Genomic DNA, 21,794 nt, shown 5'->3' with positions numbered 1-21,794 from the left:
CTAACACCATACACAAAAAAATAAACTCAAAATGGATTAAAGATCTAAATGTAAGGCCAGAAACTATAGAACTCCTAAGGAAAACATAGGCAAAACACTCTCTGACATAAATCACAGCAGGATCCTGTATGACCCACCTCCCAGAGGAATGGAAATAAAAGCAAAAATAAACAAATGGGACCTAATTAAACCTAAAAGCTTTTGCATAACAAGGGAAACTACAAGCAAGGTGAAAAGAAACCATTTAGAATGAGAGAAAATAATAGCAAACAAAGCAACTGACAAAGAACTAATCTCAAAAATATACAAGCAGCTCCTGCAGCTCAATTCCAGAAAAATAAATGACCCAATCAAAAAATGGGCCAAAGAACTAAACAGACATTTCTCCAAGGAAGACATACAGAGGGCTAACAAACACCTGAAAAGATGCTCAACATCACTCATTATCAGAGAAATGCAAATCAAAACCACAATGAGATATCACTTCACACCAGTCAGAATAGCTGCTATCAAAAAGTCTACAAACAATAAATGCTGGAGATGGTGTGGAGAAAAGGGAACCTGCTTACACTGTTGGTGGGAATGTAAACTAGTACAGCCACTATGGAGAACCATGTGGAGATTCCTTTAAAAACTGGAAATAGAACTGCCATATGACCCAGCAATCCCACTGCTGGGCAAAGACACCAAGGAAACCAGAATTGAAAGAGAAACGTGTACCCCAATGTTCATCTCAGCACTGTTTACAATAGCCAGGACATGAAAGCAACCTAGATATCCATCAACAGTCGAATGATAAGAAATCTGTGGTACATCCACACAATGGAATATTACTCAGCTATTAAAAAGAATGCATTTGAATCAGTTCTAATGAGGTGGATGAAACTGGGAGCCTATTACACAGAGTAAAATAAACCAGAAAGAAAAACACCAATACAGTATACTAATGCATATATATGGAATTTAGAAAGATGGTAATGATAACCCTATATGCAAGACAGCAAAAGAGACACAGATGTATAGAACAGTCTTTTGGACTCTGTGGGAGAAGGTGAGGGTGGGATGATTTAAGAGAATAGCATTGAAACATGTATATTATCATATGTGAAACAGATCACCAGGCCAGGTTCAATGCATGAGACAGGGTGTTCATGGCTGGTGTACTGGGATGACCTAGAGGGATGGGATGGGGAGGGAGGTGGGAAGGGGGTTCAGGATGGGGAACACATGTACACCCATGGCTGATTCATGTCAATGTATGGCAAAACTACCACAATATTGTAAAGTAATTAGCCTCCAATTAAAATAATTAATTTAAAAAAGAAACAGACAGAGAATAGACTTATGGACATGGGGAAAGGGGTGGAGAGGGTAAGATGTATGGAAAGACTAACATGGAAACTTATATTACCATATGTAAAATAGATAGCCAACAAGAATTTGCTGTATGGCTCAGGAAACTCAAACAGGGTCTCTATATCAACCTAGAGAGGTGGGATGGGGAGGGAGATGCGAGGGAGGTTCAAATGGGAGGGGATATATATATATACCTATGTCTTATTCATGTTGAGATTTGACAGAAAACAACAAAATTCTGTAAGGCAATTCAGTTCAGTTCAGTCACTCAGTCGTGTCCAACTCTTTGTGACCCCATGGACTGCAGCACTCCAGGCCTCCCTGTCCATCATCAACTCCCAGAATCTACTCAAACTCAAGTCCATCATGTCAGTGATACATCTCATCCTCTCTCGTCTCCTTCTCCTCCCACCTTCAATCTTTCCCAGCATCAGGGTCTTTTCCAATGAGTTGGTTCTTCGCATTGGATGGCCAAAGTATTGGAGTTTCAGCTTCAGCATCAGTCCTTCCAATGAATTTCAGGACTGATTTCCTTTAGGATTGACTGGTTGGATCTCCTGTAAGGCAATTATCCTTCAATTAAAAAATTAATTAAAAAAATAAAAATTTTTCTAAAAAGGAGTTAATAAAAAAAAAAAAAAGAGAGAGAAGGTCTTGTATCCCAGTTCAAGGGATTCCAAGGCTATGTTCTTAAGTACCATGAGGCACTGCTATGCCTAAGCACCATGGCCAGCAAGTCCAAGGCCAGATGAAGGAAGTAGATATAGACATAACTATTCCTACAGGCAGCTGAACAAAGTAAAGGAATGAACCACAATCAATATCTACCTGTCCAGTGCCATAATTTTAGTTTGACAAGTCTCACTTGACTATCTACTGACTATCTACTGCCACCACCTCTTCACTGATTTCCATTTTCCAGTACTGTTCACCTAACATCCATTCATCATGCTGCTGGAAATGGGATATTCCTACCACAGAACTGGGTCATGTCATTCTGCTACCTAAAATTTTCCATGGTTTTGCCACTGTCCTTAGGATAGAGTCAAAATTTTGCTAATCAAAATGTGGACCATGGAACAGCAGCCTCATTGTCACCTGGGAACCTGTTAGAAATGCAGAATCTCAGGTTCCACCCCAGACCTTCTGAATCCAAAACTGCATTTAAACAAGATTTCCAGGTGATTCATAAGCACTTTAAAGTCTCAGAAGCAGGGATTTAAAGTCTTCAACAAACTCTTTCAGGTTACATGATCTGGCTACCTCTACAGCCAAATTTCCAGTCTCTTACACTCCAGCACTGAACATCTCTCTTTGTGCCCATAATTCACATGTGTTATTTCCACAGTTCTATTCTACCCTCCTTTTTTATTATTTTTTAACTTTTTTCCTTTAATTTATTTTTAATTGAAGGATAACTGCTTTACATTATTGTGTTGATCATGAACATGAATAAGCCATAGGTATACACATGTCCCCTCCCTCTTGAGCCTCCCTCCTATCTCCCACCCCATCCCATCCCTCTAGGTTGTCACAGAGCCCTGGTTTGAGTTCCCTGAGTCATACAGCAAATTTTCACTGGCTATTTATTTTACACATGGTAGTATATATGTTTCCATACTATTCTATCCATTCTATCATCCTTTTGCCTAGGCAATGTCTTCCTCTTTCCTTCAGCCTTAGCTTAAACATCACTCTTCTCCAGAAAGCATCCTTGCCCATCATCCCTGCCCCAGCCCCAAGTACATTAGACAACCCTGCTATGCTTGCTCATAGCCCAAGGCCGTGTCCATCTGCAGTTGTGTGCTAAACTGATTCTCTTTACAGAAAAAGAAGGAAAGGGATACTGTTGTTGCTGATCAGTTCCTAAATTGTATCTGACTCTCTTATGATCCTGCAGACTATAGCCTGCTAGGCTCCTCTGTCCATGGGATTTCCTAGGCAAGAATACTGGACTGGGCTGCCATTTCCTTTTCCAGGGGATCTTCCCGACCCAGGGATGGAACTCATGTTTCCTGCATTGAAAGGTATATTCTTTATCACTGAGCCACCTGAGAAGCCCAAGGAAAGGAATAGGATATGCCCTGTTCTCATTATATTCCTGGTGACTAGAGTGGTGCCTGGTAAAAAGTACTTCATTAAACCAATCAATCTACTAAAATGTAATGTTCAACTTCCCACTTGTACTGTTTTCCAGCCCACATTTCTACCTCTAACCAGCCCCCAAAATTGAAACAAAAAAATGCATGAAATCTATTTATATAGCATTTCTCTCCCTATTGACTTTTGTGAGAAATCAATAGCAGAGATGACAGATAGCTGATGCCCACACACACACTCATGCATGCTCAACCACACAAAATAGCACCAATTATTCACCCAGATAAAGGGAGAAGGAATTCATACACTTGAGTCAGAAGGGTTAGGTGAAGGAGCCCTAGAAGAGAAAATTAAGTCCCTGCAATGTGTGCTGAGTCATGAAGCTATTGTGGGAAGACCTACGAAGCTTCAAGTAGTAAGGGATGAGAAGGTAAGAAAATATTTAACAGACAGGGTACAAAAAAAAGAAGTGTTATCGGTTTTTCAGGGCCATCTGTCTCTAATTTTCATAACAGCTCAGTTGGACTCTGAGGAATATGTGACAAACTACATAAATTTTTTAAAACTTGTGACAAAATCCAGCCAGAGAGAGGTTTGACTAAAGTGGAAGAGTAAGGAACATTCTTGACACCACTGGTGACAGCCTAAATTATCTCTTTTGCCTAATTCCAATAAGGTCCTGTATTTGTACCATTTTGCACAAGTCTATACATGAATTAATACAAAGTTACTGACATAGTCATACAAGAGAAAATTAGATCGCCGTCAAATCCCTTAGGAGGTTACCAAGGTAGTGTGAAACTAGAGGCACTAACTAACTTCAAAGTTTACAAAGATTTTTAGTTTCAGCAACTTCCAAGACCTCAGTCCATGCCTTCAAACTCCAAGTCTGGTATTGTCTCCCCTCAGCTCTGGGAGGAATAATGAGAATGTAGCCAGCATCCTGCAAGTTCTTTCTTGTTTCCATAGCAGGTACCACTGGTGATCTAGTGACTATCACTAAGATGTGACTTCCAAAAGTTCACCCACATTACATTATAGGCGACCGCCATAAATTGATTAGGACCAGCACCCAAAATGAACTTTATTTGCCTTTGTTCACTTACAGCATATTGCTCCTCTTAAAAGTGAAGCTGATTGTATCCCTTCTTCCGAGGTAGCTCAACATTTGGCTCAATTCCCATGATCTATCAACCAAAGATTTTGAGTTGAATCAAAGTACTCTTTCCAAGTGCATCTTGAACATAGAGCTCTTCCTTGAATCAAATCAAATGTTAATCCATTTACTGCTTTTCTTTTCATCATGCTTTTAACTTTTTGAAAGCATTCTAAATTACATTCCTATTTCATTCTCAGAAAATCCCTGTGAGCTCAGCTAAGCAAGTAGTATTATCTCCAAGAGAACGAAGGCCCCAGAAGTTGAAATGAATCATGAAAATAACCCAGTGATTTAGAGGAAAAACTGGGTGGGACATCCTGGTCACCTCACATTTTCAGCCTTCATATGACTCCACAATGCTCTGGAGGATGCTTCCTCTTCTCAGCTTACTCTTTTCCACTTGAGGTCCACACACACACACACACAGACACGCACTCTTGCAGGCACAGACACATACATGCACACAGAAAATCTGCACACAAAAATATGCCTGCACAGAAAGGTATATACTCATAAACACAGACACATACATGCCCAGGGAGAGAGAGACATCGGTTCAGTCACTCAGTCATGTCCAACACTGTGACCCCGTGGACTGCAGCACGCCAGGCTTCCCTGTCCATCACCAACTCCCAGAGCTTGCTCAAAGTCATGTCCATCGAGTCGGTGATGCCATCCAACCATCTCATCCTCTGTTCGTCCCCTTCTCCTTCTGCCTTCAGTTTTTCCCAGAATCAGGGTCTTTTCCTGATAAGAGACACATGGAGAGATAGAGAGGTATATATTCAGAAAGACACAGAAAAAGACAGATGCAGAGTGATATACAGAGATGCACAAAGACAGACACATATGCACAGACACACAAAGAGGCACATAGGGACATATACACAGAGACATACATCAGACACACACAGACACATGCATTCAAGGACACATGGACACACACACATGCAGGTAGATATATACACACACACACTTTACTTTCTAACAATTTTCATTTAATTAGCCCAGGATGGAAAATCTATTTTTCTGTGGGACTTTACCAGTGTGAGTCATGGAGAACATCCTAGCCCCTGACTCTGTTCCATAAATAACAGGCCTCCCTCTGTGAGCTTAGTGATAAGAGCATGCTAGATGGGAGATTATGGCTCTTAGTAGAACTGGCATGTAGCGATCCGTACAGCATTCATCCACTTACTAATCAATCATTCATAACCTAGTTTGTGTTGAGGTATTCTCAGAGGCTGTTATGCTTATTATGAGGAATCAGGGATGCATTGTAGCTGTCACATTGGGTTCTGATGACCCCATCTGGGGGCCGAATCCCTATTGTAACTGTCACATTTGCTTTAAGAACACACCATTTGTACCATCATCTGATTTCCCAAGAACAGAAACATTTGCTCTCGGTGCTAACAATTGTAATGGATCTCTGTAGAGAGGTAAGGAAACAGAAGGACCAGCTAGAAAAGTAAGAAAGTGGGAGAAAGTGTAAGAGTAATAAAGAATTCAAATTGTGGTCTTTTTTAGGGTCTTAGGCTACAGGCTTCCCCGGTGGCTCAGACTGTAAAGAAACTGCCTGCGATGTGGGAGACCTGGGCTCAATCCCTGGGTTCGGAAGATTGCCTGGGAAGGGATTGACTACCCATTCCAGTATTCTTGCCTGAAGAATCCCATGGACAGAGGAGCCTGGCAGGCTATAGTCCATGGGGTCGCAAAAAGTCAGACATGACTGAGTGACTAACACTTTCACTTTCACAGCCTATGGAAATAATAAAAACTATCTTTATCTTCTTTCTTCAACACTGCCTATTTAGGCCAGACTCTCCATATGGATAGAGTAGGAAATGGCAGCCCACACCAGTATTCTTGCCTGGAAAATCCCATGGACAGAGGAGCCTGGCAGGCTACAGTCCATAGGGGCGCAAACAGTTGGATACAACTTAGCGACTAAGCATGCTCCTTATGGAAAGTTTATGCAAACACATGTACCCAAATCCATTCTCTAGAGGCCATTCCATAGTGGCAGTGTCCCAGGTTGAAGAGTACTTGCCTACCTTCATGAAACCTTATTTTCTAGGAAAACCATCCAATCTTCAGCTTAGGAAGGGTGTATCATGATTTGGCTAAGCTGAGAATGGTTAACTACATTCTTCCTGCCAACAATGTGGCTATGAGATTTGAGGAGAAGCCTGTTGGTGAAGCTTCAGGGAAATGCCTTCTATTTCTACCTTTGGACATTGATATGTGACATCGTGATGGATGGAGCTGCTGCCAGCTTCTTAACAGCCATGAAATGAACTAGTTCATATGCTGAGCACAGGGTGGCAATCTGTCTCAAATGGCTACAAATTCTTTGACCATTTTTTTACAAGAGATGGGATCTTTGTCCCCTCCCCTGAAATCTGGGCAGGCTTTTGCATACTTCAACCAACAGAATATGACAGAAAGGATACTAGGTCATAAAAGGCCATGTTACTTGTTTCTTGTTCTCTTGTAGACATCATTCACAGCACTTTCAATTAAAGGAAAGGCATCTATCTTGTAAGACTTTTGACTACCCTGAGACAGCCCCATGCTGGAGAAGCCAAGTGTAGATGTTCTGTCTGACATCTCAGGGAAGCCCAGCCCTCAAGAATCCCAAGTTTCCAGACATGTGAGAAAGCCATCTCAGAGGTGTAAGTCCAGCCCCTGCTGTCCCAGTTCCCACCTCCAGTTGTTAAGCCACCCCCAGCCCTTTATGACACCTCCAGATGAGGATCCAGAATCATGAAGCTGGAACAAACAATCCCTGATATACCCTGAAAAAAGTCCTAATCCAAGAATCCCTGCATATAATAAGACAGTAACACACCACTACGTTTTGAAATTGTTTAAGCAGCAAAAGTAACTGAAGCAAAGTAAAAAGATGGAAAAACCTGACTTCCTGATGGCAATAGTGCGATTAACCAACCCTGGAGTTGCCTCCTCTATGGGCTTCTAGTTACATAGTGTGTAAGTTCTTTTGAGATGGTGTATTGGTTTTATAGAGTTGCCATAACAATAACAACAACAACAACAAAAAACCCAGGCTGGGCATATTAAACTACAGAGAAGTATTTTCTCATAGTTCCAGACGCTGCAAGTCCAGATCAGGGTGTCAGCAGGAGTGGGTTTTCTGAGGCCTCTCCCCTTGGCTTGCAGTTGGCATCCTCAAATGCATGACCTTTACTCTGTGCACCCATACCCATGGTGTTTCTCTGTGTGTCCAAACTTCCTCTTACAAGGACACCAGTCAAATTGGGTTAACACCCCCACAACAGTCTTGTTTTAACTTAATTAATTCTTTAAAGACTATCTCTAGATATAGTCTCATTCTGAGGTACTAAGGGTTAGGGCCTCAATATACGAATTAGTGAAGGAGGACACAATTCAGACCATAATAGATAGGCTCCTTGCTGCTGAAATTATCCTTAAAAATAATATGAGAGAAAGATAAACCACTCTAACACAACAAATACCAGAAGAGTTCAAAAATTAAAGAAAGAGAAATATGACAGAATAAGTCCAAGAATGCCAGTGGCTGGAACTGGGGTTATCATGGCATCCAAATACACATTCTCTCTGTGACACTCTGACATCTCTGATTCTCTCTGGGGTTTGCCTTCCTTCTCTAAAGAGCCACCACACAGAACATTATCTTGTTATTTTCGTATGAAATATACCTCCCAGTGAATTACAGGAATGTTGAGAGAAACAAGGCTAGAGCTGGCAGAGCTCCACACACCTGCCCAGGGGGAGCAGTAGTGCTCTTAGTGCCATGCGAAAGGAGCGCTAAGGCTTCCTGGCTTCCTGGAGCTGCCTACCGCATGTCTGTTCACCCCCTGACTCAGTCTAAGACATGCTGCCTCTTCTAATACCAAGAGAAAATGAAACATGAGCTAATCTGGTGAGAGAAAAGACATATGGTAGACTCATGGGGGAAGAGTTGTTGAAAACTACTGACCCTGAAGCTTCTGCTATTAACAAGCCTAAAAACTCCCATCACATATGGACTTTCAAATGATTCTCTCTCCTAAAAACAAAAAACTAGGAGTAACCTAAAATCTGGAATGCAAATAAATCAGGGATGTGTCCACAAAAGAAATATTATGTAGCTATTTTAAAGGTATGTAGGGAATTCCCTGGTTGCACAGTGGTTAGGACTTGGCACTCTCACTGCCAGGGCCTGGGTTCAATCCCCAGTTGGGAAAGAACTCAGAAGCCATGTGGCACAGCCAAATTAATAAACAGAAGAATGAAGCAAGGGGCAGATCAAGAGGGTGGAGTAAGAGGACACAGAGCTCACCTCCCTCCACAAACAAAAATACATCTAAATGTTTAACAATTCTCAAGGAAAACTAACTGGAAACCAGCAGAAGGACTCCTGTACAAACAAGGCTGTAAGAAAGATATGCACATAACTGGATAGGAGAAGAAGGAAGTATCAGGTAGGAACCAATGCTGATGGAAAGGGACTAGGAAGAAAAAGGAGACCATATGGGTGGACACTTGTCCTGGGGAGCGAGCAGTTCGAGCCACAGACTGGGCTATCCCAGGGTCCTACACATACAAGACAATTGGAGAACTGCTGGAACAGATAGAAAGACTGTGTAAGTCTAGCCACCACTAGTGAGGAGTAACTAAAATAGAGATTAAAAAATAAACAACAGAAAAGATCAGTAAAACCAAGATGTAGGTTATTTTAAGATTAAAAAAAATTTGCATTTCTCTGATAATGAGTGATGTTGAGCATCTTTTCGTGTGTTTGTTAGCCATCTGTATGTCTTCTTTGGAGAAATGTCTATTTAGTTCTTTGGCCCATTTTTTGATTGGGTCATTTATTTTTCTGGAGTTGAGCTGTAGGAGTTGCTTGTATATTTTTGAGATTAGTTGTTTGTAGGTTCGATGCATGGTACTGGATGCTTGGGGCTGGTGCACTGGGATGACCCAGAGGGAGGGGAGGGGAGGGAGGAAGGAGGAGGGTTCAGGATGGGGAACGCGGGTGTACCTGTGGCAGATTCATTTTGATATTTGGCAAAACTAATACAGTATTGTAAAGTTTAAAAATAAAATAAAATTTTAAAAAAAAAAAAGAAAAGGAAAAAAAATAAATTACAATCTAAAAAAAAAAAAAAAGATTAAAAAAATTGATAAACCTTTAGCCAGGCTCACCATGAAAAAAAGAAAGAGAACCAAATAAACAATATAAAAAATGAGAGAGTAGAGATAACAGCCAATACCACAGAGATACAAAAAGTCATAAAAGAATACTGAAAAGTGTTAGTCACTCAGTCATGTCCGACTCTTTGCAACCCCATGGACTGTAGCCCACCAGGCTCCTCTGTCCATGGAATTCTCCAGGCAAGAATACCAGAGTGGGTTGCCATTTCCTTTTCCAGGGAATCATCCTGACCCAGGGATGGAACTCAAGTCTCCTGCATTGCAGGCAAATTCTTTACCATCTGAGCCACCAGGGAAGAGAATACTATGAACAGTTATATGCCTACAAATTAGACAATTTAGAAAAAATGGACAAATTTCTAGAAATGTACAGCCTGCTAAGATAGAGTCAAGAAGAAACAGACAATTTGAACAGACTGATCACTAGGAGTAAAACTGAATTTCTAATAATAATAATAAAAAGCTCCCAGGAAAGAAAAGTCTAGAATGGATGTCTTCACAGAATAATTCTACCAAACATATAAAGAACTAAGACCTAGCCTTCTCAAACTATTGCACAAAATTGAAGAGAAGTGAACACTCCCAAAATTCACTCCACAAGACCACCATTACCCTGATAGTAAAACCAGATAAAGACACTAACACCAAAAAATAAAATTACATGCAAGCATCCTTGATAAATATAGATGCATCCATTCACAATTAAAAATTTAATCTAAGTGGATACAGAGGGAACATATCCCAACATGATAAAGACTATTTATGACAAACCTAAAGTCAACATAATACTCAACAGTGAAAAACTAGAAGCCTTCTCACTAAATTCAGGAACAAGACAAAGATGCTCACTCTCACAACTTAAAATAGTACTGGAAGTTCTAGCCATAGCAATCAGACAAAAAAGAAAAGTAAAAGCTATCCAAATTGAGAGAGAAGAAGTAAGCCTGTCACTATTTGCAGATGACATAATACTTTATACAGAGAATCTAAAATCTCCACCCAAAAACTATTAGGACTAATAAATTAATTCAGCAAGGTTACAAGATACAAGATTGATATATAGATTAACTAATTAATATATATCTTTTGCTTTTCTATACACTAAAAAAAAAAAATAATAATAATACCAGAAAGAGAAAAAAAAAAAAAAAAAAATTCATTTAAATTTGTTTAAATTTGTTTAAATTTAAATTAAAATTGCATCAAAAAATATCTCAAATAAACTTAACCAGGGAGGTGAAAGACCTATATCTCTGGAAACTGTAAAACAATGATGAAGGAAACAGAAGATAATTCAAGGAAACAGAAAGACATTTTGCACTTTTAGATTGGAAGAATTAATATTGTTAAAATGACCTTACTATCCAAAGCAATCTACAGATTTAATTCAATCCCTATCAAAATACCCATATTTTTCACAGAACTGGAACATATGATATAAAAATCACATGGAACCACAAAAGACCCTAAATTGCCAAAGTAATCTTGAGAAAAAAGATCAAATCTGGAGGTATTAATGTAACAGTCCCAGGCTTCAGACTATACTACACAAAGCTACAGTAATCAAAACACCATGGTATCAGCACAATAACAGACACACAGATCAAGGGAATAGAATAGAGAGCCCAGAAATAAATACTTGTACCTGTGGTCAATTAATCTATGACAAAGGAGGTAAGAATATCCAATGGAGAAAAGACAGTCTCTTCAATAAGTGGTGCTAGAAAAACTGGACAGCTACATGTAAAGCTGTAAGATTAGACCATTCCTTCGCATCATATACAAAAAAAAAAAAAAAAAAACTCAAAATGGTATAAAGACTAAATATAAGAACACAAATCATAAAATTCCTAGAAGATAACATAAGTAGAACACGCTTTGTTATAAATCATAGCAATATTTTCTTGGATCAGTCTCCTAAGGCAATAAAAGCAAAAACAAACAAATGGGATTTAATCTAACTCACAGTCTTTTGCACATCAAAAGAAACCACTGACAAAATGAAAAGACAACCTACAGAGTGGAAGAAAATACTTGCAAATAATGTGACCAACATGGGTTAATATCCAAACTGGCAACTCAACATCAAAAAACAAACAGCTCAATCAAAAAATGGGCAGAAGACCAGAATAAACATTCCAAAGATCTACAAGTGGCTAACAGGCACAAGAAAAGATGTTCAACATCACTAATTACTAGAGAAATGCAAATAAAAACAACAATGAGATATCACTTCACACTTGTCAAAATGGCCATCATCAAAACATCTACAAATAACAAATGATGAAGAGGATGTGGAGAACAGGGAACCTTTTACGCTGTCAATTGTAATGGAATTAGTGCAGCTATTAAAGAAAACAGTTTGATGTTTCCTCAAAACAACTAAAAATAGAGCTACCCTATGATTCAGCAATCCCACTACTGGGCATATATCCAAAGAAAACAAGATTTTGAAAAGACACATGTACTCCAATGTTCACTGCAGCACTATTTACAATAGTCAAGACATGGAAGCAACTCAAATGTCCATCAGCAGATGAATGGATAAAGATGTGGTGTATATATACAATGGAATATTACTCAGTCATAAAAAAGAATGAAATGCTGCCATTTGCAGCAACACGGATGGATCTAGAGATTATCATACTAAGTGAGATGAGTCAGATAGAAAAGGATAAGTGTCACATGATATTATTTATATGTGAAATCTTAAAAAGCAAATGAGCTTATTCACAGAACAGAAATAGACTCACAGACTTAGAAAAGAAACTTATGTGAAAAGGTTGGGGGGAAGGATAACGTAGGAAGTTAGGATTAACATACACAAACAACTATATATAAAATGCTTCCCAGGCGACTCAGTGGTAAAGAATCCACCTACCAAGCAGGTTCAACCCTGGGTCAGGAAGATCCCCTGGAGAAGGAAATGGCAACCCACTCCAGCATTCTTGCCTAGGAAATCCCACAGACAGAGGAGTCTGGTGGGCTACAGTTCATGGGGTCCCAAAAGAGTCGGACATGACTTAATGACTAAACAACAATGACAACAGTACATAAAATAGATAATTAAAAAGAATTACTGTGTAGCACAGGGAACTCTACTCAATATTCTGTAATAACCTACATGGAAAAATATCTGAAAAGGAATAGATATATGTATAATAGAATCACTTTGCTGTACATCCAAAACACAACATTGTAAATCAACTATACTCCAATATAAAATAAACATACTTTTTAAATAAAGTGGTATTAAACTAGAAAAAATATAAATTTGTGGACTTCCTGCAACAACCCACTGCCCAGGATATTCTGCCAACTGCAAGAAAAGAATCATTAAGACTCTTTCATAAATCAGACAAGAATCCTATGGCAGTATAAACAGTGTCACTTTCCCCTCGTCTTAGCACCTTGATAATAGTCCATTTTATATATCTAGGTTTCTAAAACCTACTTTATCACCATATCTGCTATATCATACAACAGGGTCTTCCACATAACAGGCATCCAATAAACAGTTGTCCACAAATGAATAGTATCTTCAATATTGTCAATATATGGCAACTATTTTCTAATGGCTACTAAATTAGCATAAGTTCTGAGTCACAAGTGTCAGGACCAATATCTAAACTTGGATTTCTCTTCTCAATTACTTCTGCTTTTCCCATTGTATATCTTCAAGATTTTCATACCAACAATACCAACCACATTCCCTGAGGCTACACAGCCTTGGTAGAACCCACCACAATGAATTAATCTTCAGAGCTGGACTCAAGAGGATACATTCAAATCACAAAAGAATGCAGGTCAGATTTGTAATTATGATCAGTGAAGTAGACTTCAATGTGTCATGCATACTTTAAATAACTATAGGAATGTTCAGTATATATCAGCTGGAAAAACATCTCTTTCTGTATGGGAATAAAAATTAGACATGAGGAGACTGTCATATCTAGCAAAAGCTTGACTATGAAATAACTACCATTTCTATACCCTGGTTATAAGACTGTACCTGCCCATCTGTTGCCTTTGGCCTTGACAGGTTCAACTACTAATGTCATAAACCACTCTGTGATTATGGCTTGGCCAGAATTCACACTATCAGACTTCCTTAAAACCTAAAGGGGTTTGAAAAAGAAGATCTTGCTTTTTCTCTGGGAAGTTCTCAATGCTTAAAACAATTAAGAACACACCTGCAACAAAGGATTCCCATCCAAGCTTTATCTCTTGTACACCAAGTGTACTTACTATCGCTTTTTCTCAGCAGTGCCCCACTCATCTCATCTCTACCCCTTGACCAGAACTGAAAAAATTCTCACACCATTGGCTCAGTCAGCTGCATGGGAGCAAGGAAATAGTATGCACATGTTACTTAAAATGTTGACTTAGGCAGAGTGGGAACAGTGAGTGAACCTCATTTTCTTAATTTCATATTTAATTGAACATTATTAAAAGAACTGTTGAAGTTATGAAATTCCATGTTCATATAAGGTTTAGGATGGGGTGGCTAAGGACACACATAAAAGGAGTTATTCTGATTCTTCTTTGCTTAGTAATAACATTTAACACTCAGATATTGCTTTTCATCTCCATCACTCTTTACAAACATTAACTGTATAATTTCACTACATTAACTGCAAAGAGAGTCAGAAATGGCCCTATAATTTTGCAGTCACTTTGGAACATTCATTGTGTCTTAAAATGATACACTACACTCCAGAATCTATGTTTTAATTTGGTTTAAGAAAGGAATGAAGGAGGAAAAGAGATCCTATTTTAAAATAACAGAGATCTCAGAAGCCTACGTAGGATTCTAGGGAAATATCCTGAGACATGTGGATTTAGAACATAGAAGGCAGGAGAACATTGTGGGCACGGGCAGAAGGAGGCAACAGAGATTGAGATAGTTGGACGGCATCACAGACTCAGTGGACATGAGTTTGAACAAACTCTGGGAGTTAGTAAAGGACAGGGAAGCCTGGCATGCTGCAGTCCACAGGGTTGCAAAGAGTCGGACACAACTTAGTAACTGAACAACAACAGAACGTGAAATTGAAATAGTGAACTGAACGACACACCTAAATTTTGAAAAGTATTGTTATGCTAAGCACATAACAGTTTGTATTAAAAACAAAAACAAAAAAGGAAAGGTTCCAAATGCTTCCTAGCAGAGAAAAATGTCCTTCAAATAAAAAAAATGGAAATAGTGTGTATACAGATTTAACATAAACAAAGGACATATTATCTGTTGTCGTTGTTGGTAATACTTTTGCAGCTCACCTTCTACCTTGGAGTCATTTTTTGGGAAAGACTCTCCAAATAATAAAAATAGGTATCAGTTGTTAAATATATACTACATGTGAGGCATCATGCTAAGTCTTCAAAAACATTGTTTCAACTCAGTTTCCCAACCTGCAAATTGAAGGAATTATCTAGAATAGGAATCAGCAAACTACAGCCCATGGTCTAAATTCAGTTCAGTTCAGTTCAGTCACTTGGTCCTGTCCAACTCTTTACGACCCCATGGACTGCAGCATGCCAGGCCTCCCTGTCCATCACCAACTCCCAGAGTTTGCTCAAATTCATGTCCATCAAGTCAGTGATGCCAATCCAACCATCTTATCCTCTGTCATCCCCTTCTCCTCCCACCTTCAACCTTTCCCAGCATCATGGTCTTTTCTGATGAGTCAGTTCTTCACGTCAGGTGGCCAAAGTATTGGAACTTCAGCTTCAGCATCAGTCCTTCCAATGAATATTCAGGACTGATTTCCTTTAGGATGGACTGGTTGGATCTCCTTGTAGTCCAAGGGACTCTCAAGAGTCTTCTCCAATACTACAATTCAAAAATATCAATCCTTTGGTACTCAGTTTTCTTTATGGTCCAACTCTCACATCCATGCACGACTACTGGAAAAACCATAGCTTTGACTAAATACAAACATTATTTTTGTAAATGATGCTTTACTGGAACATATCCTTGCCCATTTATTTACAAATTGTCTGTGACTGCTTTCCCACTCCCAGTGTTCAGTTCAGTTCAGTCCAGTCACTCAGCCCTGTCTGACTCTTTGTGACCCCATGGACTGCAGCACTCCAGGCTTCCTTATCCATCACCAACTCCCAGAGTTTGCTCAAACTCATGTCCATCACATTGGTGATGCCATGCAACCATCTTATCCTCTCTTGTCCCCTTCTCTTCCTGCCTTCAATCTCTCCCAGCATCAGGGTCTTTTCCAATGAGTCAGTTCGCATCAGGTAGTCAAAGTATTGGAGCTTCAGCTTCAGCATTAGTCCTTCCAATGAATATCCAGGACTGATTTCCTTTAGGATTGATCTCCTTGCAGTCCAAGGACTCTCAAGTGTCTTCTCCAACACCACAGTTCACAGTCTTCTCTATTTCCAGGCTAGAGTTGAGCAATTGTGACCAAAACCACATGACTCATGAAGTTTAATATATTTATGATCTATTCTTCTACAGAAAAAGTTTGCCATCCTCTGATCTAGAAGACAGCCTCAAAGGAACGCCAAATACTAACATCCTATGCCTCTGACTCTGAATGTTAAGAAATCCTCTCTACTTTCACCACGGTCATTTGCTGCAACAAAAGGCACAAATAGTATATTGGTCTCTATTTGGCAATATATTGTTATGTAGATTTCCATATCCTGTTAGCTCTTCAGGAAAATATTCTTCATGATTCTAATTCTAAAATAATTCACATATCAGCCCACTATTGAGAGTTAACAACTTCAGTTACTCCAAATTTAAACTATATACTATCAATCACAACCACATCAAATATTAAAAACTACACTAATAAAAAAAATTAAATTCTGTCCCTTCTTCCTTCATTCGCTCAGTTCAGTGCTTCTTCTCCATTTTCTCTGCTATCATCATTGCCAGTTGCCACTTCACCTCATACTTGAATTATAACTTGACTGAGCACCATTCAGCCCAATTCTCCACATAAAGTAGGATTCAACACACCTGCAATCCAAGATTCATCTTTAGAAAAAATCTGTGCTAGGAAGGTAGGGACTTACTTAAATGTTTTCATTGTCCAGGATTAGAAACAATGAAGAATTATCCCATTTTTTCACATCTTCTCATAAACATGATCAATTTTCACATGGGGTATGATAGGTGACAAACGGTTAGAATGCATGATTGTGATGGGAATTTATGAGGCTTTAAACATTCTTTGGGATTAGAATGAAAACTGACCTGTTCCAGTCTTGTGGCCACTGCTGGGTTTTCCAAATTTGCTGACATATTGAGTGCAGCACTTTCATAGCATAATCTTTTAGGATTTGAAATAGCTTAACTGGAATTCCCTCACCTCCACTAGCTTTGTTCGTAGTGATGCTTCCTAAGGTCCACTTGACTTTACATTCCAGGATGTCTGGCTCTAGGCGAGGGATCACACCATCATGATTATCTGGGTCGTGAAGATCTTTTTTGTACAGTTCTTCTGTGTATTCTTGTCACCTCTTCTTAATATCTTCTGCTTCTGTTAGTTCATACCACTTCTGTCCCTTATTGTGCCCATGATTTTGCATGAAATGTTCCCTTGGTTCTCTAATTTTCTTGAAGAGATCTCTAGTCTTTCCCATTCTATTGTTTTCCTCTATTTCTTTGCACTGATCGCTGAGGAAGGCTTTCTTATCTCTCCTTGCTATTCTTTGGAACTCTGCATTCAAATGGGTATCTTTCCTTTTCTCCTTTTCTTTTCACTTCTCTTCTTTTCACAGCTATTTGTAAGGCCTCCTCAGACAGCCATTTTGCTTTTTTTTGCATTGTTTTTTCTTGGGGATGGTCTTGATCCCTGTCTCCTGTACAATGTCATGAACCTCTGTCCATAGTTCATCAGGCAGTCTATCTTATCTAGTCCCTTAAATCTATTTCTCACTTCCACTGTATAGTCATAAGGGATTTGATTTAGGTCATACCTGAATGGTCTAGTGGTTTTCCCCACTTTCTTCAATTTAAGTCTGAATTTGGCAATAAGGAATTCATGATCTGAGCCATAGTCAGCTCCTGGTATTGTTTTTGCTGACTGTATAGAGCTTCTCCATCTTTTGACTGCAAAGAATAGAATCATCTGATTTTGGTGTTGGCCATCTGGTGATGTCCATGTGTAGAGTCTTCTCTTGTGTTGTTGGAAGAGGGTGTTTGTGATGACAAGTGTGTTCTCTTGGCAAAACTCTATTAGCCTTTGCCCTGCTTCATTCTGTACTGCAAGGCCACTCCAGGTGTTTCTTGACTTCTTACTTTTGCATTCCAGTTCCCTATAATGAAAAGGACATCTTTTTAGGGTGTTAGTTCTAAACGGTCTTGTAGGTATTCACAAAACCATTCACCTTCAGCTTCTTCAGTGTTACTGTCAGGGCATAGACTTGGATTACCGTGATATTGAATGGTTTGACTCAGAAATGAACAGAGAATTGTCGTTTTTGAGATTGCATCCAAGTACTTCATTTCAGACTCTTTTGTTGACTATGATGGCTACTGCATTTCTTCTAAGGGATTTCTGCCCACAGTAGTAGATATGATGGTCATCTGAGTTAAATTCACCCATTCCAGTCCATTTTAGTTCGCTGATGCCTAGAATGTCGATGTTCACTCTTGCCATCTCTTGTTTGACCACTTCCAATTTGCCTTGATTCATGGACCTAACATTCCAGGTTCCTATGCAATATTGTTCTTTATAGTATCAGACTTTACTTCTATCACCAGAAAGTAATGCTCAAAATTCTCCAAGCCAGGCTTCAGCAATACGTGAACCGTGAACTTGCAAATGTTCAAGCTGGTTTTAGAAAAGGCAGAGGAACCAGAGATCAAATTGCCAATATCTACTGGATCATCAAAAAAGCAAGAGAAAAACATCTATTTCTGCTTTATTGACTATGCCAAAGCCTTTGACTGTGGATCACAATAAACTGTGGAAAATTCTGAAAGAGATGGGAATACCAGACCACCTGACCTGCCTCTTGAGAAACCCATATGCAGGTCAGGAAGCAACAGTTAGAACTGGACATGGAACAACAGACTAGTTCCAAAAAGGAAAAGGAGTACGTCAAGGCTGTATATTGCCACCCTGCTTATTTAACTTATATGCAGAGTACATCATGAGAAATGCTGGGCTGGAAGAAGCACAGGCTGGAATCAAGACTGCCGGGAGAAATATCAATAATCTCAGATATGTAGATGATACCACCCTATGGCAGAAAACAAAGAAGAACTAAAGAGCCTCTTGATGAAAGTGAAAGAGGAGAGTGAAAAGTTGGCTTAAAGCCAACTAAGATCAGAAAACTAAGATCATGGCATCCGGTTCCATCACTTCATGGCAAATAGATGAGAAACAGTGGAAACAATGACTGACTTTATTTTTTGCTGCTCCAAAATCACTGCAGATAATGATTGCAGCCATGAAATTAAAAGACGCTTACTCCTTGGAAGGAAAGTTATGACCAACCTAGACAGCATATTAAAAAGCAGAGACATTATTTTGTCAACAAAGGTCCATCTAGTAAAGGCTATGGTTTTTCCAGTAGTCATGTATAGATGTGAGAGTTGGACTATGAAGAATGCTGAGTGCCGAAAAATTGATGCTTTTGAACTGTAGTGTTGGAGAAGACTCTTGAGAGTCCCTTGGACTATAAGGAGATCCAACCAGTCCATCCTAAAGGAGATCAGTCCTGAGTGTTCATTGGAAGGACTGATGTTGAAGCTGAAACTCCAATACTTTGGCCACCTGATGCGAAGAGCTGACTCATCAGAAAAGACCCTGATGCTAGGAAAGATTGAGGGCAGGAGGAGAAGGGGATGACAGAGGATGAGATGGTTGGATGGCTCCACCGACTCAATGGACATGAGTTTGAGCAAGCTCCTGGAGTTGGTGATGGACAGGGAGGCCTGGCATGCTGCAGTCCATGATGTCTCAAAGAGTCAAACACGACTGAGCGACTGAACTGAACTGGACCTGGCTTTTGTTGCAAAAACACTTATATAGCCTGGCTCCTCCCTTTCCTCTTCAGAACAGACCCTCAGAGCTCTCTGAGAGGCTATCTCCTGGGCTTAAGTCTTCAGTATGTCTGCCAAATAAAACATAAGTCTTTAACTTTTAGGTTTTGCTTTTTTCCAGTCAACAGCACAAACTGTTCTGTGTGTAAAGGCAAACTGAAGGCTGTGGGCAATTGTGCCTTTTGTGATATTGATGACCAGCTATGGCCTGTGGATCAAATCTAGCCCACCACCTGCTTTTGTATGGTCTGTGAGCTAAGAAGAAACTGGAAAGCCTGCAAAGCTGAAACTTTGGGGTCACAAAGAGTTGGACATGATTGAGGGACTGAACTGAACTGAAACATTCTTTATCACTATACTTGTTTTAGAAAGTCCTAGGAATGTCTAAACTTCACACAGAATTTGATTTCCTATACAACCTCATATCCTCAAAGAAAAATCACTCCAAAACAACCAAAGCCACAGTACAGAGAACATATGAATGCACTGTTACAGAAAGCTGCCATGTTAGTTTCTGTATGTATGGGGTACAGTCTCAAAGACATATTTTTACCTCAATAAAGACGAGGTGCTAGATTTTAGTACTACTCATGAGAACTTATTTTTTTCTATTTACTCTAAGGTACTGATTGTCTTCAATTGATTAAATCACTAACTTTTCTATCCAATTTATTAATAGCTTTCATTGGGTTCACTCTAAAGTGTTTTTGGACAGACCCAGTAATCATCTAGATTCATTTATTATTATAGCTCAAGCATGATTTTAATAAGTAAAAGTATCATCTTTATCTCTTTAAATATTAACTTTGGATAGTATCATCAAAGTAATATTTAAATACCACCTTTATCCATCCAAGTGGAAGGTTAACATTAGAAGGAAAGACTAGGGGAACTTCTCAAGTGGTCAGTGGCTGAGACTCCATGCTCCCAAAGCAGCAGCTCAGGTTCAAGCCCTGGCCAAGGAACTAGATCCCACATGCTGCAACTAAAGATTCTGCATGCCACAACTAAGACCCAACACAGCCAAATAAATAAATAATTCTTTTTTTCAAAAAAGACTAAAAAAAAAATCCAAATTCTTACATGGAATTAAAATCACATTTTTCTATACTCATACTAATTTCTATACTAAACCTTCCTGTTAGTTTCCAGAAGTAGGCAACTGAACTGAAATACCTTCTTTAATATAGCAGTTACAACTTCTGTCACACTCCTCATGTTTATCTTATTGTTGTCCATCTGGTCCTGTGATTTTCTTTATTGAAAGGTTTTTGATTATTGATCCAATCTTACTCACTATTGGTCTGTTCAGATTTTTTACTTCTTCATAATTCAATCTTGGTAGGTTATAATTTTCTAAGAATTACTTAGAAATTACTTCTTCTAAGTTATCCAATTCATTGGTGTACCATTTTTCATAGGAGTCATTTGTATTTGTATGTCTGTGGTATAAGTTATAATGTCTCCTCTTTCATTTATAACTTTATTTACTGGGGTCTTTCCTGTTTTTCTTTGTGTGTCTCAGTTCAGTTCAGTTCAGTCGCTCACTCATGTCCGACTCTTTGCAACCCCATGAATCGCAGCACGCCAGGCCTCCCTGTCCATCACCAACTCCCGGAGTTCACGCAAACCCATGTCCATTAAGTCGGTGATGCCATCCAGCCATCTCATCCTCTGGCGTCCCCTTCTCCTCCTGCCCCCAATCCCTCCCAGCATCAGGGTCTTTTCCAATGAGTCAACTCTTCACATGAGGTGGGCAAAGTATTGGAGTTTCAGCTTTAGCATCAGTCCTTCCAATGAACACCCAGGACTGATCTCCTTTAGGATGGACTGGTTGGATCTCCTTGCAGTCCAAGGGGTGTGTCTAGTGAGTGATTTTTGTTTGTTTCCAAAAACAAAAACTGAAAGAGAAAAACTAATATCATGTATTAACGCATATATATGGAATCTAGA

General features: G+C 39.3%; 1 long non-coding RNA gene across 1 annotated transcript in view; it reads right to left on the bottom strand.

Moving 5' to 3' along the window:
• Nucleotides 1–1,767: 1,767 nt before the first annotated feature.
• Nucleotides 1,768–21,794, bottom strand: part of LOC138988657 (uncharacterized) — a 99,485-nt gene continuing 79,458 nt past the window's right edge. The window contains exons 3-4 of the long non-coding RNA XR_011464929.1: nucleotides 5,146–5,362; nucleotides 1,768–1,913 (exon numbers count right to left, since the gene is read on the bottom strand). This is a non-coding gene — a long non-coding RNA (uncharacterized lncRNA). The remainder of the gene's footprint in view (nucleotides 1,914–5,145; nucleotides 5,363–21,794) is intronic.

Source organism: Bos mutus, chromosome 7 (assembly GCF_027580195.1).
Source record: "Bos mutus isolate GX-2022 chromosome 7, NWIPB_WYAK_1.1, whole genome shotgun sequence".
In the NCBI taxonomy this organism is placed as follows: domain Eukaryota; kingdom Metazoa; phylum Chordata; class Mammalia; order Artiodactyla; family Bovidae; genus Bos; species Bos mutus.
This window is presented reverse-complemented; position numbering and strand designations above follow the sequence as displayed.